Genomic DNA, 15133 nt, shown 5'->3' with positions numbered 1-15133 from the left:
TTCTAGACAGTCTCCCAGCTTGCCCTCAGCTCCCCTTGCTGCAGATTTCCTTTGAATACTCCTTTCCATTTACGTACCTTACTGCAAAAGGATTTTTCAGGGGGGTAGGACATAAACTCCCAGCTCTCTATAAACCCACATGTATGAGAGTTAAGCCTCCACATCCCACCACACTAACAAAGAAACATTTTTTTAGCTCTCTCTCCATTGTACCATTACTACTATACAACCACCGCCACAATGCTTTTTTTTTTTTTATTGTTTGTTTGGATTTTTTTGACATCTCAAAGGAAGGCTACTACAGTCACAGTCTTAAAGGCGTTTCCTTATGCCCAGCTTTTCCATAACAGTAAGGTAATCTGACATCCACATATGAAGTTCTTATTTAAAAGAGTCTCTGCTTTCTCATCCAAAGCACAAGAACTACCAGCAGTGACTAAAATACGTTACTGCTTTACTGAATTTCATTCAATAAAGAAATTATACATGTATTAGTAGGTTATCAGGGTAAGTCTGCAAATGAATTACACTTTGTATAGAGATCTGTTATAATGATGGGGACTGGTGTGCTGTGCTCAGCTAGTTACAAGAACCAAAAATACTTTTCTCTTTTCTTACTTACTTAAAAAAAATTGAATTGTACAAGCAAGTCAGCAGGCATCCCAGGTAGCTGAGGGATCAGCCCTAGTTAAATTCTGCTATTAAAGCCTGAGAGAAGGGAAAACACTAAAGTGTTTGAACGCTAAATTATGACATAAAATGTTAGGCGTTAATCTTGAATGACTTGACATACCTTATTTAATCAATTCTGCTGCTCTTATATTCTTGGACTCTCACAGCTACCTTAGTAGTGGTAATGCAACACCTTTTATTGAATCTGATGGGAGTGATGAGACAAGGTTTTTAAGTTGCAAGCACCCTCCATCAGGTCACAGATCCCGTTTTACTTGTGGCTTTTTGAGTATATTGCCTGCTTGCGTCCTTGTGCATAATGGCACGCATGTGCTCAGAACTTTTGAACATTGGCATCAGGCAGTACTGTACACACTCCTTGGTCAGGGGAAGCATCTCCAAGTGACTTACTGGAGGAGGGGGGTACACTGAAATAAAACAAAAAGCTAATGCTGTGTTGGTGCCCAGAAATACCTTTCTTTGGTCCTGAAATCAGGAAGCAAGATAGCAACTCAAGTTATTCTCACACCCACTAGTGTATGTAGTCCTGAGCACCTCACGGTAAAAGACAGACTACATGTTGAGGAGAAGACCAAAAACTGACAGCTATGATGGAAGGACCTGAAGAGTCTGATTCCCAAGACAGACAGACTAGAGAAAATTTGGCTAAATATTGATAGCCAGCCTCAAGTATTTGCAGCATGTATAATAATTGGGAATATAACAACAACAGGGGGAATAACTGTATATAACTAGGTATAATAGCAGGGGAATAACTGAGATCAGGGGATGAAATCAAGAAAAGGAAAATAAGACTAAAGAACAAACCTGCAAGAAAGACTACTAAGAATCCTAGTTCCTGGAGACCTTTAACATGACAGGACATTTGGTTTCCATGCAGGAAAATGAAACCCCAGTCTGATCAATTAAGTAGTCCTTTAGGTTTCATCAGCTATATTCGCTTGCCTTTACTAGTTGGTGCATTTTGGTTTTTATTTTAAATAAATGGGCAGTGGCAAACAGTTCTGCATAGAGATGCAGCAGCTTCTTATTTCAGTATTAAGACTGGATAAAGACTGATTTATGTTTAACAAGTTTTCATTCTGCATAACTGGTTCTGAAAGTTAAAAGCCATCAAAAACATACAGCCATAATAAGGAACAGAAGGAGGGCTTTATGCAGTGAACCAATCCCATTTGCCACATTCTTACCAAAAACTAAATTAATTGACCATAGTTTGTTATTTCGTCCAGTAGAGGGCAGGTGTACTGCACAGACCAATCCACTCTTTTCAAGCAGAGCTGTAGATAGTTCTATTCCTCGACTATTCCTTGTCAAGACTCTCAGTCAAACTGGTGGTGCTGGCAATGAAAGCTATTAAACAAAAATATTAAGGACCTGAGAATATTGAAGGTTTGACTTGTATAAGAGCAAGGAAAATGAGTTTTAAGAAGGGAACACTATAGGCCACAGCCACCCAGTGGTAAGAAAGGAGCATGTTCAGTTTAAACACCTACTTCTGAAACTGAGCATGTTGCTCCAGTCTGAAGTTTATATTCACTGGAGTAGTGCTAATGACTACTCTTCCAAGTAGGTGCTGCAGGATCTGTGTTGCAGTATGGACAGACACCAGGTTTTCAGAAATATTGAATGGTCCCTATAGGAGTTTTGGTTTGGGCAGAAAAATGCATCATCCTTTACCTTCTTAGCAGACTGACAGCATTATTTTAAGTCAGATAAATATATTATTTTTGCATAGTTGCTTTGTATTAAATTTAAAACATGTTCTTTGTTTTGTTTGTTTGCTTTCTAAAGTTTCATACATTTGATGTAAAATGGGGACACAAATTCCTTGCAAAAAGCTGGGTCCACTGGCTGTACAGGGCTGGTTATAGAGGTTGCCTCAATGTGCCTGTTCTTCAGTGGGAATGGGAGGCCCTCAGCAGCCTGCTGGAGTTTAGGTCCACTGAATATTTAGGCTACATTAAATATGCCTAACAGATGGGCAGAGGCAAATCCAGGGATGGGGTGTGCACTGGTGCAGTTGCACCCCTCTTTGATCCCTGCTCTAACCAAACTTTAAAACCAACTGCTGAGAAGGGCAGTGGCATTTCTATTCAGGAACTGCTGAGCAAGTCAATTGGCTTCATGACTAATTATCATCTCCCTGAGTCCTGTTAATATCCCTGCACTTGGCAAGTGTTAACAACCCTCTCTCCATTTTAATGGTCTTGATGTTCCATTAGTCAAAGTATCCTTTCTTCTGCAATTTTGCTGTCCGGTAGCCATTCCTGGTAGTGCCCCCCTTTTTATTGCACAGCCTTACAGGCTGTTTTAGCTGTAGATAAAAACCTTAACTCAGGTGTAGAAATGACTGACAGTGAAGTATTGGAGGCACCATCAAGACACTCAAGAAGGCTAGACTTTGTTTTATGAAACTGAATGAGATGTACGTGCAACTAAAATGACCAGAGAACTAATGCCACAATATCTTTTGACTATTTTGTCTAGCTCTTTTGGTTTTTAAATTGTAAATATAATCTAGCAAATTAGTGCACATTCCCATTGTTATGTTTGTTTTTGCTTTGACCTTGAACTGAAAAAATTATGCTAGCCTCTTAACTTCTAGTTTTCTCTTCACCTGGAGAAAAATATGTCTTGTGTTATATGTGATGATATGCCACACCATCTGCACCTGCCTTTTCAAAATCCTAGATCCACCCATAGAGAAGGGTAACTTGCCAGAGAGGTGTTAACCCTCACTGCATGGGGCGCTGTAGTGGGGAATAGAAGCAGGGTACCTGACGCCCCTGCTCTGTTTAATATCTGGCCCTGCATCCCTTCTGGAAGATAACATGGCTCTGCAGTTTTGAAATATTACTACTAGCAAGATAGCATAAGAGTTGCATTTAACACAGTTAGTGGTGCTCAAGGAGACTTCAGTTGTTTTCATATCAATGACTGCTTGCTGAAACATCTGTAACAGACACACCTCTAGATGAGAGGTAGTCACCAAGGGTGCTTGTACATGTGACAGGGTTTTAGGCCTTAGGGTTGCACTCTATGCCCTCTAAATTGGAACAGTGGATTTTATTTTTCTGTCACTATATATACATATATGTTATTGTCCTGGTGACCACAGGCACTTGCTGAAGGCAGAAGCGGCAACGGGCCTGATCCTTCACCGCTTCTGCCTTCAGGGTGTGCTCATGGCTGGAGAAAGCAGTGAGGATGGTGCATGGGGAGCTGGAAGGCTGAGCGGGCTTAGGGAAGCTAGCAGCCCACCAGCACAGCCCCGCATGCTCTGGACCATCCCCGCCACCTTCTCCAGCTGCCAAGACCCCCTGGCACTCTTCTGTTGCCTCCCCACACTGCCCCAGGGGCAAGCCAACCTGTTCCAGGTCTGCCCCAAGTGTCCTGCTGACTGCAGGAGCCTGCTGAAGGCAGAAGCAGTGAGGGACCTGACCCTTTTTTTCTGTGGAGCCTGATGCCCTCCTCTCCTGTGACCCAGGGGCGAGATGACTAATGGCTGCAATGTTCCAAATTAAACTACATTGGGATGTAGTTTAGCTTGCAATCATGCAAACTCATTTAAAAACCCCAAAACTCACATACATGTAATGTGTGACACCATTAAGATCTTCAACATCTTTATCAATGATTTGGATGGGGGAGTGAAAAGCTCGCTGACCAAGTTTGTGGACAACACCAAGCTATGAGGCAGCATCCGAATATAGGTTGCTGACACAGATAGACCTGGACAGGCTCAAGAGCTGGGCAGACCGGAACCAGATGAAGGTTAACAATTCCAAGTGCAAGGTGCTTTATCTGGGGGCAAACAACCCTCAACATACATCCATGCTCAGTGGTGAGAGCTTGACTTGTACTAGGGCTGAAAGGGACGTAGGAGTAATGATTGACTATCGCATGAATATGAGCCATCAGTGCGAGGCAATGGTCAGCAGGGCAAACACCACACTGGCATGCACTAACCAATGCATCTCATGTAAAACCAAGTGACACTCCTGCACTGGTGAGACCGCAGTTGGAGTGCTGTGTCCAGTTCTGGGCACCGCACTTCAATAAGGACGTGGAAAAACTTGAGAGGGTCCACCCTCTCAAGCCATACGAGGAAAGGCTGAGGGACCTGGGCCTCTTTAGCCTAAAGAAGAGAAGGGTGAGAGGGTACTTGATAGCAGCTTACCACTATATCAGAGGAATGCATCAGGAGCTTAGTGAGCAACTGTTCACTAGGGCACCCCCGGGGAAGACTAGGACCAATGGATACAAACTCCTGAAAGGCTGCTTCAGGCTTAATACCAATTAAAACTTCACAATCAGGATGTCCAGACTGTGGAATAAACTCCTTCCGGAGGTGGTGCAGTCACCTACCCTGGAGGTTTTCAAGAGGAGACTGGAGAGTTACCTCGCAGGGATCACCTAACCCCAGTTGTCTTCCTGCCTAGAGAAGGGGGGGATGGACCCTGTGATCTGCAAGGTCCTTTCTAGCCCCTAGCAATCCATGAATCAAGCCATACAAAGAGAAATTTTCATCACGTGTACATTGTGGCATTGTCACATGTGCAAGTCCCCCAAGTCAGCTGAGATGAACCCACAGTAAAGAGACCTGCCACATTTTTCTGCCAGAAGTCAATCACTCTCTATTTCCATTGACCTTGGGGGAATGGACTCCATGAAAATTATACTCTTAGAGTGATAGGATATGCCTGGAGAGTAATACACATAGTTCAAAGGCAGGCAGACTCAGAAGTATCGCCTCATGTCCTTCACACAGGTTATAATTGATCTGAGTTTCAGAAATACTCCACAGGTAACAACTGGTATCTTAGTGCTTTTCTTATACATCAACACACCAGCTAAACCTGGGCCGACAGGGGTACCTGGTCATTATTTGAAACCAAGGAAACAGCACTGAGACAAATTATTGGAACAAGTTGTGAAGGGGTGTAGTAAAGAGAGCATGTGGAGCCTGAATTTTCTTGGCTGCACTCTGGATGCGTCTACACAAGATTATTTACCGTACAGTAGAGCAAATTACTGCATAGTCTACACATGCAGACCCTCATTGCACCGTCATTTACTCTACTCAGCAGTTAATTCGCTACCTGCAAATGCAAACAGCAAATTAGCTGCAGAGTAACTACTGTGCAGTAAGGCATGTGTAGACAACTCACCGGGAGCAAACTTGCTCCTGGTCAACCAGGCAGCAGGGAGTGGGAGACTACTCCCTGCCCCCAGGCTGCCTGCAGCCAGGGCAGGCTCCACCACTGGAGCCTGGGTGGGGACAATGTCCCCCTGCCCTAGCAGCAGGGAGCTTCCTGCCCCAGCTCCACAATTGCAGAGCTGGGGCAGGGAGCTCCCTGCACAGGGAGAGGTCCCTGCCCAGTCTGGAGCCGACTGGGATCTGCCCCTGACCAGGACAACTCCTGGCCAGCCCCAGGCTGCATGGGCAAGTCTGCATGTGCAGCCTGGAGCTGGCTGGGGACTGTCCTGTTTCAGGCAGTCCCCAACTACAGTAAAAGCTCTGTTATCCGGCATCTCCCAGGAATGGGGGATGCCAGTTAATCAAATATTCCGGTTAATCAAATGTGCACCATCTGGTACACTCCCCGGCGTCAGTGTGCCAGGGGATAGGGAGGGGGGCCCTGCGCAGGCTGCTTTTTCCCACGCAGACTGCTTCACCCTGGGCTGTGGGCCAAAAAAGTGGCAAAGAAAAATTCAGCTTGCAGCAGCGAAACAGGAAGTCTCCTGGAAGTGGTACTTCCGGTTTCACCTTTGTTGCATCACTTGGATGCCAGTTAATAGAGTTTTCTGGCTAATAAAGTGCCAGTTAACACAGCTTTTACTGTAGCCCCAGGCTGCACATCCAGACTTCCCTGTGCAGCCCAGGGTTGGCTGGGAACTGGCCCAGTTAGGGGTAGGTCCCAGACCCGCAGCTTTTTTCCCAGCCCTGTGCCCTGATCAAGGCATGTGGCCTGGAAAGAGCTGGGGGGGGGAGGGGAGGCAGGTCTCAGCCCCCTGCCCCAAATCCACCACTGGGGTAGCTAGCACTGAGAGCTAGCAGTAAACCCATCCAGCAGCATTTGCACATGTAGGCACGCTCTCTGTGGACTAAATAGATTATGCGAGGAAACCAACAATCAGAATGAGCTGAAAGCAATGCTCACAGGGGGAATTACTATGCCATATGGGGGAGACAGTGTTCAGCTGCCTCAGTGCTGTTTTAGAAAGCTGGACAGCCTAGTGTTTCAGCAGTAATGGACAGAAATGCAAATAAAGTAGCATGCCAAATGGAGATGGAAATAAATTAGCCAGAGGTCCTTACATTAAGAAGTCTGTTCAGACTGTCTACACAGACATGTAAGGAAGCAAGAGAAAGAAAGAAGAGTGACCAAGGAAGATGGGCAGTGAAATAAAGGGTTATTTGTCAGAAAATAGGAGTAGGAGCTTGCACACAAGTCCTTAGACTTAGGAAGCCAGCATACAAGAACTCTCTTCCTCAACAGGCCACCAGCCCTTATTATTTACAAAAGCAGCCAACAGCAAAACATTCAACCTTGTTCTGCTCTGGTTTAGAAATGTTGGGGCATAACTGAGGAGCTTGACAAGGCTGGGATGGGATGGGCTCCACCTTTCCCCTAAAGGTAAGCGTGTGTTCTCTTCCAGGTTGGTGAACCTCCTTCGGCGGGCTTTAAACTAGGCTCGTCGGGGGAGGGGGAAGATGAGGGCGGAGGAGACGATGAGATACCAGGCCCAGCAACAGCCAGCGAGCCCAGACCAATGGTCAAAAGGGAGAAACAGGTAAGCGATGGGGGACGGGGCATTGCTGAGACTAGGGGGTCAGTGGGCACAACCGCTGAAGGCCTCAAATGCCTCTACACGAATGCTCGAAGTATGGGGAAGAAGCAGGAGGAACTCGCCCTCCTCCTAGCTGTCACCAGCCCTGACATAGTAGGGATCACAGAAACGTGGTGGGACTCATCGCATGACTGGGCGGTGAGTGTCAAGGGCTATAGGCTATACAGGAAGGACAGGATAGGAAGGAAAGGTGGAGGAGTAGCACTCTACATCAAGGAGGAATATACTTCCTCGTTAATTAGCATGGGGGTAGAGGGGGGGCACTCTGAGGTGCTCTGGGTTAGAGTAAAAGGCAGTCCAGGGGAGAGAGACTTAACGGTGGGAGTCTACTATAGACCTCCCAACCAGGGAGAAGAGCTCGACCTGGAATTCTTAGGTCAGCTTACAGAGGCAGTGAGGGCTAAGGATGTGGTCATCATGGGGGACCTGAACTTCCCAGACATCTGCTGGGAGGAGCAGTCAGCCAAGTCTGATCGCTCACGTCGGTTCTTAGCCAGGGTGCAGGACCTCCATCTAACCCAGGAGGTGCACAGTCCCACCAGGGGAGACGCCTTGTTGGACCTGGTGCTGGCCACGGGTGATGACCTGGTGAGGGGGCTGCGGGTGATGGGCCACCTGGGAGACAGTGATCATCGCTTGCTGGAATTCACCATCCAGCGTAAGGTGGCAAAGGGCTGCAGCAAGGCAACAGCCCTAGACTTTAGGAGGGCTGACTTCAACAAGCTAAGGAGGATAGTTGGGGAAGCGCTGAGGACCCAGAGGGGAAGGGAATCAGATGTCGAAGGTGAGTGGTTGCTCCTTAAGGAGACGATCCTCCATGCCCAAAGGGAGGTAATCCCAACAAGGGTCAAAGGGAGCAGGAGGGCACATAAACCCCCATGGCTCACTAAGAGCATCCGGGAATGTCTCCTTGCTAAAAGGGAGGCATATACCCAATGGAGAGATGGGGTCATCGCCAAGAAGGACTATGTTATAGTCGCCCGAGGATGTAGGGGGGCAGTCAGGAGGGCCAAGGCAGAGTTGGAGATAGGACTAGCTTCCCGGATTAAGGACAATAAGAAGTCCTTCTTCAAATACATAGGGGGTAAAAAGAGGGTCCCGGGTAATGTGGGGCCCCTGCAGGACACGATGGGCAACTTAGTCATCACGCCAGATGACAAAGCTAACATATTTAACGATTTCTTTGCCTCTGTCTTCCTAAGTAGGGACCAGTTCAGCCACCTCCCTGCTGGGCCCCCCTCGGGCCCCGGGAGAGACACGCCTGGGCCAGGGGTTAGCGAGGAGTTAGTTAGGATACTTCTGGAGAGGCTGGACGTGTTCAAGTCCGCTGGTCCGGACGATCTTCACCCTAGGGTTCTACAGGAACTGGCCGAGGTCATTGCGGGACCCCTGGCGCGGCTCTATGAGCACTCGTGGTGCTCTGGCGAGGTGCCGGAGGACTGGAAGAGGGCCAATGTAGTCCCTATCTTCAAAAAGGGAAAAAAAGAGGACCCGGGAAATTACAGGCCAGTTAGTCTGACCTCAATCCCGGGTAAGCTCTTTGAAAAAATTATCCTGGCACACATCCAGGAGGGCCTTGCGGGGGAATGCATGCTCAGGGGCAACCAACATGGGTTTATCAGTGGCAGGTCTTGTCAGACCAACCTGGTGGCCTTTTACGATCAGGTCACCAAATCATTAGACGCAGGGGTTGCTGTGGATGTAGTCTTTTTGGACTTCCGGAAGGCTTTCGACACTGTCTCTCACCCTGTCCTCATCAAAAAGCTGGGAGACTGTGGTGTCGATGCCCACACGGTCAAATGGGTCGCCAACTGGTTGGAGGGCCGCACCCAGAGGGTGGTAGTGGATGGGTTCTTCTCGACCTGGAAGGATGTGGGCAGTGGGGTTCCGCAGGGCTCGGTCCTCGGGCCTGCACTGTTCAACATCTTCATCAGTGACTTGGATGAGGGGGTAGAAAGCACCCTGTTCAAGTTTGCTGATGACACTAAGATGTGGGGGGATGTGGGTGCACTAGAAGGGTGCAATAGGCTACAAGCTGACCTTGACAGGTTGCAACAGTGGGCGGATGAGAATAGGATGGGGTTTAACACTGATAAGTGCAAGGTGTTGCACATGGGGAGGAAGAACCGGCACCACAATTACAGGTTGGGGAACTCCCCTCTTGCCAGCACGGAGACGGAAAAGGATCTTGGAGTCGTCATCGACTCCACGATGAACATGGGCCGGCAGTGTGGGGAGGCAGTCAAGAAGGCCAATCGTACCCTGTCATGCATCCACAGATGCATCTCGAGCAGGTCCAGGGAGGTGATCCTCCCCCTCTATGCGGCACTGGTCAGGCCGCAGCTGGAGTACTGCGTCCAGTTCTGGGCGCCACACTTCAAGAGGGACGTGGACAGTATGGAAAGAGTTCAGAGGAGGGCCACTCGTATGATCAGGGGTCAGCAGGGCAGGCCTTATGAAGATAGGCTACGGGACCTGAACCTGTTTAGCCTCCACAAGAGAAGGTTAAGGGGGGACCTTGTGGCCTGCTACAAACTGGTCAGGGGGGATCAGCAGGTATTGGGGGAGTCCCTGTTCCCCCGTGCGCTGCCAGGAGTGACCAGGAATAACGGTCACAAACTGGCGGAGGGTAAGTTTAGATTAGATATTAGGAGGCGCTACTTCACAGTCAGGGTGGCTAGGGCCTGGAACCAGCTTCCAGGGGAAGTGGTGCAGGCTCCTAGCCTGGGGATTTTTAAAAGGAAGTTAGATGAGCACCTTGCCGGGGTCATCTGACCCCGGTGCTCTTTCCTGCTAAGGCAGGGGGTCGGACTAGATGATCTACCTAGGTCCCTTCCGACTCTAGCTACTATGAAACTATGAAGGCAACAGGGAGATGAATAGCTCAAGATGAAACTTTCTTCACTGTAGCATAGCGCTCCAAAGGATCACCTGGGAGCAATGTTAAACCACCATTCACTCCTTGAAACAGCTAGCGATTATAGAGGGACCATACAAGGCCCTTCACAGCAAAGGAGGCAGCTGCCGGGAAAAGCTGAGTTACTGGCCCACCCCGTCCACCCCACGTAGTGAAAGAAGGACACCATCACTATCATAGCCCAGTCTGGCTGGGGGTGGGGAGTATGACATGCGTTCCTATATCACACAGACAAACTCAGCTTGTGTAGAGGGCTGAAGTCTCTTCCTAACTGTAGTACTTGGGTCCAGGTACAGAGTGAATTGCCCACAGATTTCAAGTGGAGGTTTGCACAAAGACTAACAGATAGACTCTGGCTTCTGTACAGCAGTTGAACTTTCCATTTTAGTGCGTGTTTAGTGCCCAAAGTCACAAGCAACAACCCTCCGTAAGAGATGTTTCCCTTTCACAGTACCACTGTTCCTGACCCCTGTTTCTTTTCCTCATCCAGCCTCGATTATTGCTGTCTTCATTGCGTTCGTCTCCCTTCTGCTCATCCTACCCTGGACCAGTTCCCCAATTCCCACCCTTCTTGGTGTCAGTCCCACTTCGCTCCCCACGTCATCTCTTAACATGAGCCATAACAAAATGGTTAACTATTGCCATTAATGTGTCATTACTGGGATTGAAATGTAACAGCCTAACAGGACTGAAAGGAATAGAGGACTTCACACATCTCACAGCCACCTGTTCAAAGCTGTCTGCTCTCCAGCATGTAGAGCTGCATCCACCACACTCAGTGCACGGTTGGCAAATTTTCTTTACACTTGTAAAGACCAGAAAAACATACTTTAAATGGAACCTTATTCTACAAAATTAGATCATTCACTCTCACCCAAGTCACGCCGAGTTCCCCATTCAAATGCTGAAGCTTGGGGCCGTCTCTCACACCTGCCTGGCACTATTATCCTGGCATCACCCTCCTTCCTCATCAATTAGCACAACTCTGCCTATTTGTTCGCTGTTTATGAGCAGGATGAGGGGAGCGAGGGAGGTTTGAATCTGTTGCCTCCAAGAGCAGTGTTCTGTACTAAAAATCCTTTCCCAGCAACTAAAATCAGAACAGTGTGGGGGAGACGCTAACAGCAAGCCAGCTCCAGCGCTCTGCTTTTGCGACTGGAGGAGTGAATCAGAAAACATGAAACTTCTCCATTTTCCCTCCCAACCAGCCTTAGGAAATACAAAGGCAGCTGCAACCTCCCCCTGTCCCACTCTTTTTCCAAGACCTATTTTGTCTTCTCAGTCTGATTCAAAGCACCCCCCAGCACGACCAGGCACGAAGTGTCAGCTCCATTTCCAAGCACGGCTGGTAGTCTGTTTAAGCAGGATCCCCAGTGGCAGAAGAACAGATCTAATAAGGGATCTGGGAGGTTCCACCCTAAATATCTCTTTTGCTGCTTTGTTCTGCGCCACCTGACAAATAGCCCCGATAGCTCACACAGAAGCACGCTGAGCTCTTGATACATGGGTGTAGGAACTGAGGACATCTCGGAAAAATTAGCAGCTTATTTACTAAAAAAACAAAGGCAATCTACCTTAGTGTACTGAAAACAGGTACAATACTCCCTTCCTGGAAAGGTACCTCACCATGTACGGTCAGTGGATTAATACATCCCTTTCCCCTACTCCCCACAGAGGAAGGGATGGGGGCCAGAGGTACTGATAAGCTGGTCTGTCAGATCACACAAGCTGCACGGACCTAGTCTTGTTCAAAATTTTGAATGAAGATGAAAGAGAAGTGTAAAGGGGGACTCAGTGGGTTTCACCTCTCCTTCCGATTCACTAGTACCCCTGAATGATGCCCAGGAGTAGGGACTTCGAGCTGGGGGACATGTTGGGAGGGATGATTACAGCAGCTCCAAACTATAATGCCCTAGCTTAGGATCGAGTGAGAGTAACAGTAATCCCTGGCTCCATTTCCTTCAGGAATGCAAGGCCATGGAAAGCAGTGTGACCTAGTGAACAGGGACATGTACCAACAGTCAGAAGACCATGGTTGTAGTCCCAGCTCTGCCACTGACAACCTCAGGTGCTTCACCTTTCTCTATTGCTCCTCCTGCCCTTGCTCATGTCTAGTCACACTCTTTCCCAGGGCAGGGATTGCCTTAGTGTCCATAGAGTGCTTAGCAAAATGGAGGCTGTAAGCTGGTGGCTGGTTTTCCCAGTATGGACCATGCTAGTTGCACACACTCTTGCCCTACCTATGGATTCCTAAAGCAAGTCTCACATATTTCACATCAAGCCCCAAATGCCCTTCTGAACTCGAGCAACTTCTCATCAACATACCTGTTTAGTGCTCAGCGTCTCAGCCTTTTGTTACCTTGCTCTTGTAGCCTCTGGCCTTCACCCTGCTCTGTAACCTCTGCCTCAGCAGACCCTCTGGCCCTCCACTAGGAGTTGTCTGCAGGCCGTGTTACACCTTGTGTCGTAAGCCACACAAATGTTAATTGGTTTAGTGTTGTTCAGGTTACTGGGGCAGTCACATCTTAAGGCAAAAAACCATCTCCGACTGTCCTTCACCTGCACGGCTGTGACTTGCCACTTGAGGCCTGGTGAGCAGGGGCAGGACTAGGAGCCTATGTCAAATATTTCTTAGGCAGCTTTCACTCTAGGTCGCCTTAACTGGGGTCTTATTCTCTAAAGTTTCCAGGTACCTCTGGGCTGATTCTTGAATGGAAAAATTAACCCAGGTACAGCACTGGACACGATCAATTGTGTGGACTACCTCAACATCCCCAAATTGCTTTAATAAATCCCTTGGCTGCTTCTTCCCTGTACAAACTGGAACTGGTGGAGGTAAATACTGGTAGAGGTTCTCTGCAGAGACCAAACTCCACATTTTAGTAGCCTACTCTCTTCCTCTGGGCTCACTTGTATAGCTTTTGTTCTCAGATGCAACTTCTAGCTATGACTCAAAACACACGTCCCCTTTCACAATAGGGGAGCTGCGGTTCTCTCCTCATGTCGCTGTCTTAGGAAATCAAAGAGAGAAACTTAAAAATCCTTCAACCTGCTGTGCTTTTAGGTGACTCAAGCCATCACCTCCTCTCTGCCAATTACCACCTACTGTTGAAGAGCAGACACTTCTTTCTCTATATTTTTTTGGCCTCCTTTTCCTTCTCTAGCTGTTTTTAAAGCTGTTGGATTTATCATCACCTTTAGTTCATTGACAAGGTTTAGAACATCAGTTGCAGGACATCCTTCATCATGGCTGACCTTTTCTGACCCTTTGGTTTTCTCTCTTTCCCAAGTCAATCACATTCCAGTCTCCACCTGAATGGAATAACTGCAGCATACATAGTCTGTTAACTTCTGGCTCCACTTAGAGGACTGTGGATAGACTAGAGAGCCTGTGCCTCTGCCACGGTCTTGCTAAGACTTCCGCAAAATCTTGGCTCAACAAAGCCTCTCCCCCCATGCCCCTTTCTTTACCTTAGTTTAACAAGGTCTCAGCTTCTAATCAAGTTCCCTCCTTCCCTCTCCTTTCCTGGAAGGTGATCAGTCTCAGTTGGGCTGCCAAAAAGACAATGAACAGGGTGTTTTAAGGCATCTGCAGATTGTACTTGGAAGATAAGTCAAGTGACATATCTTGCTGGAAGATAGAGAGGTTTGTAGGGAGGTTCAACAATAAGGATTAACTTAATTGGTACACATACCAAAGTAGTGAAGTAGGGTACACCTGCATGGTTACCTTTGTGATTACATAAGAAAACCAATCTCCAATTAACATCAGAATCTAATTGGTTTCTGTATTTATGCAATGCATAGCAAAGGTAAAAAAAAAAAAAGGAGGAGGTTATTGTTCTATCACAGTTCAGATGTATAAGCATTGCATTTGATCAGCCAGCTAACAGTGATTTAATGATTCTCTGGTTATACTCGTAGTCCACATCATATATTGCATCATTTCTCTAAGCTTAATAAAGAAAGAAAACTAGGTTTTAAGATCAACCATGCAAAGTTGGGGCCTGGCCAGCCCACTTGCAACAGGTCTGCTGTGTCCTAGTCACTTATCAGAGGCCCCACATCTTGTGTAATGACTCTCCTGGTCTTCAGGCCATGGGTGGGCCATAGGCCAAGACTTGTGTTGGAGCTCTGGAGTTCTGCCAGCCCAAGAAGGGGCAGAATGGGAGAAAGCCAAAAAAGAGCTGGCAGTAGCCCAGTGAGAGCTTGCCAATGGTGCCATTAGTCAGGAAAGCTTGGGAGTCAGACTGAGCTGTGCTTGAGTAGTCAGTAAGGGGAAGAATTGCAGGGCCTGGCATCCTATCCCACTCTTCAGGTTGGAGAATGTCTCAGTCTACAGACTCTTCCAGTGCTCCCTCTTCCCTGATGTGAACTGTGACCGAGTCTCTGAGGGCACCTGTACACACGCCATACATCTGCTCCAACACATGCTAACACATGCACACATCAGAGAAAACTTGATTAATGAATATGCTAATTAGCAGCAGCCTCTGCGTCACATGTATTCAGCATTCCCGCACTTCAAAACGATGGTGGGAGCACTATAACTAAAGTTCGTTGGATCCACTCTAATTAAAGCAGCCCCCCATCCACACCCCGGAGCGCATGTAAAGACACACTGAAAGCCCTAGATTTCTCTTCAGCAACAACCATCCCTTATAG

Source organism: Crocodylus siamensis, chromosome 5 (genome assembly GCF_052110815.1).
Source record: "Crocodylus siamensis isolate JL-2025a chromosome 5, ASM5211081v1, whole genome shotgun sequence".
NCBI classification, from domain to species: domain Eukaryota; kingdom Metazoa; phylum Chordata; order Crocodylia; family Crocodylidae; genus Crocodylus; species Crocodylus siamensis.
This window is presented reverse-complemented; position numbering follows the sequence as displayed.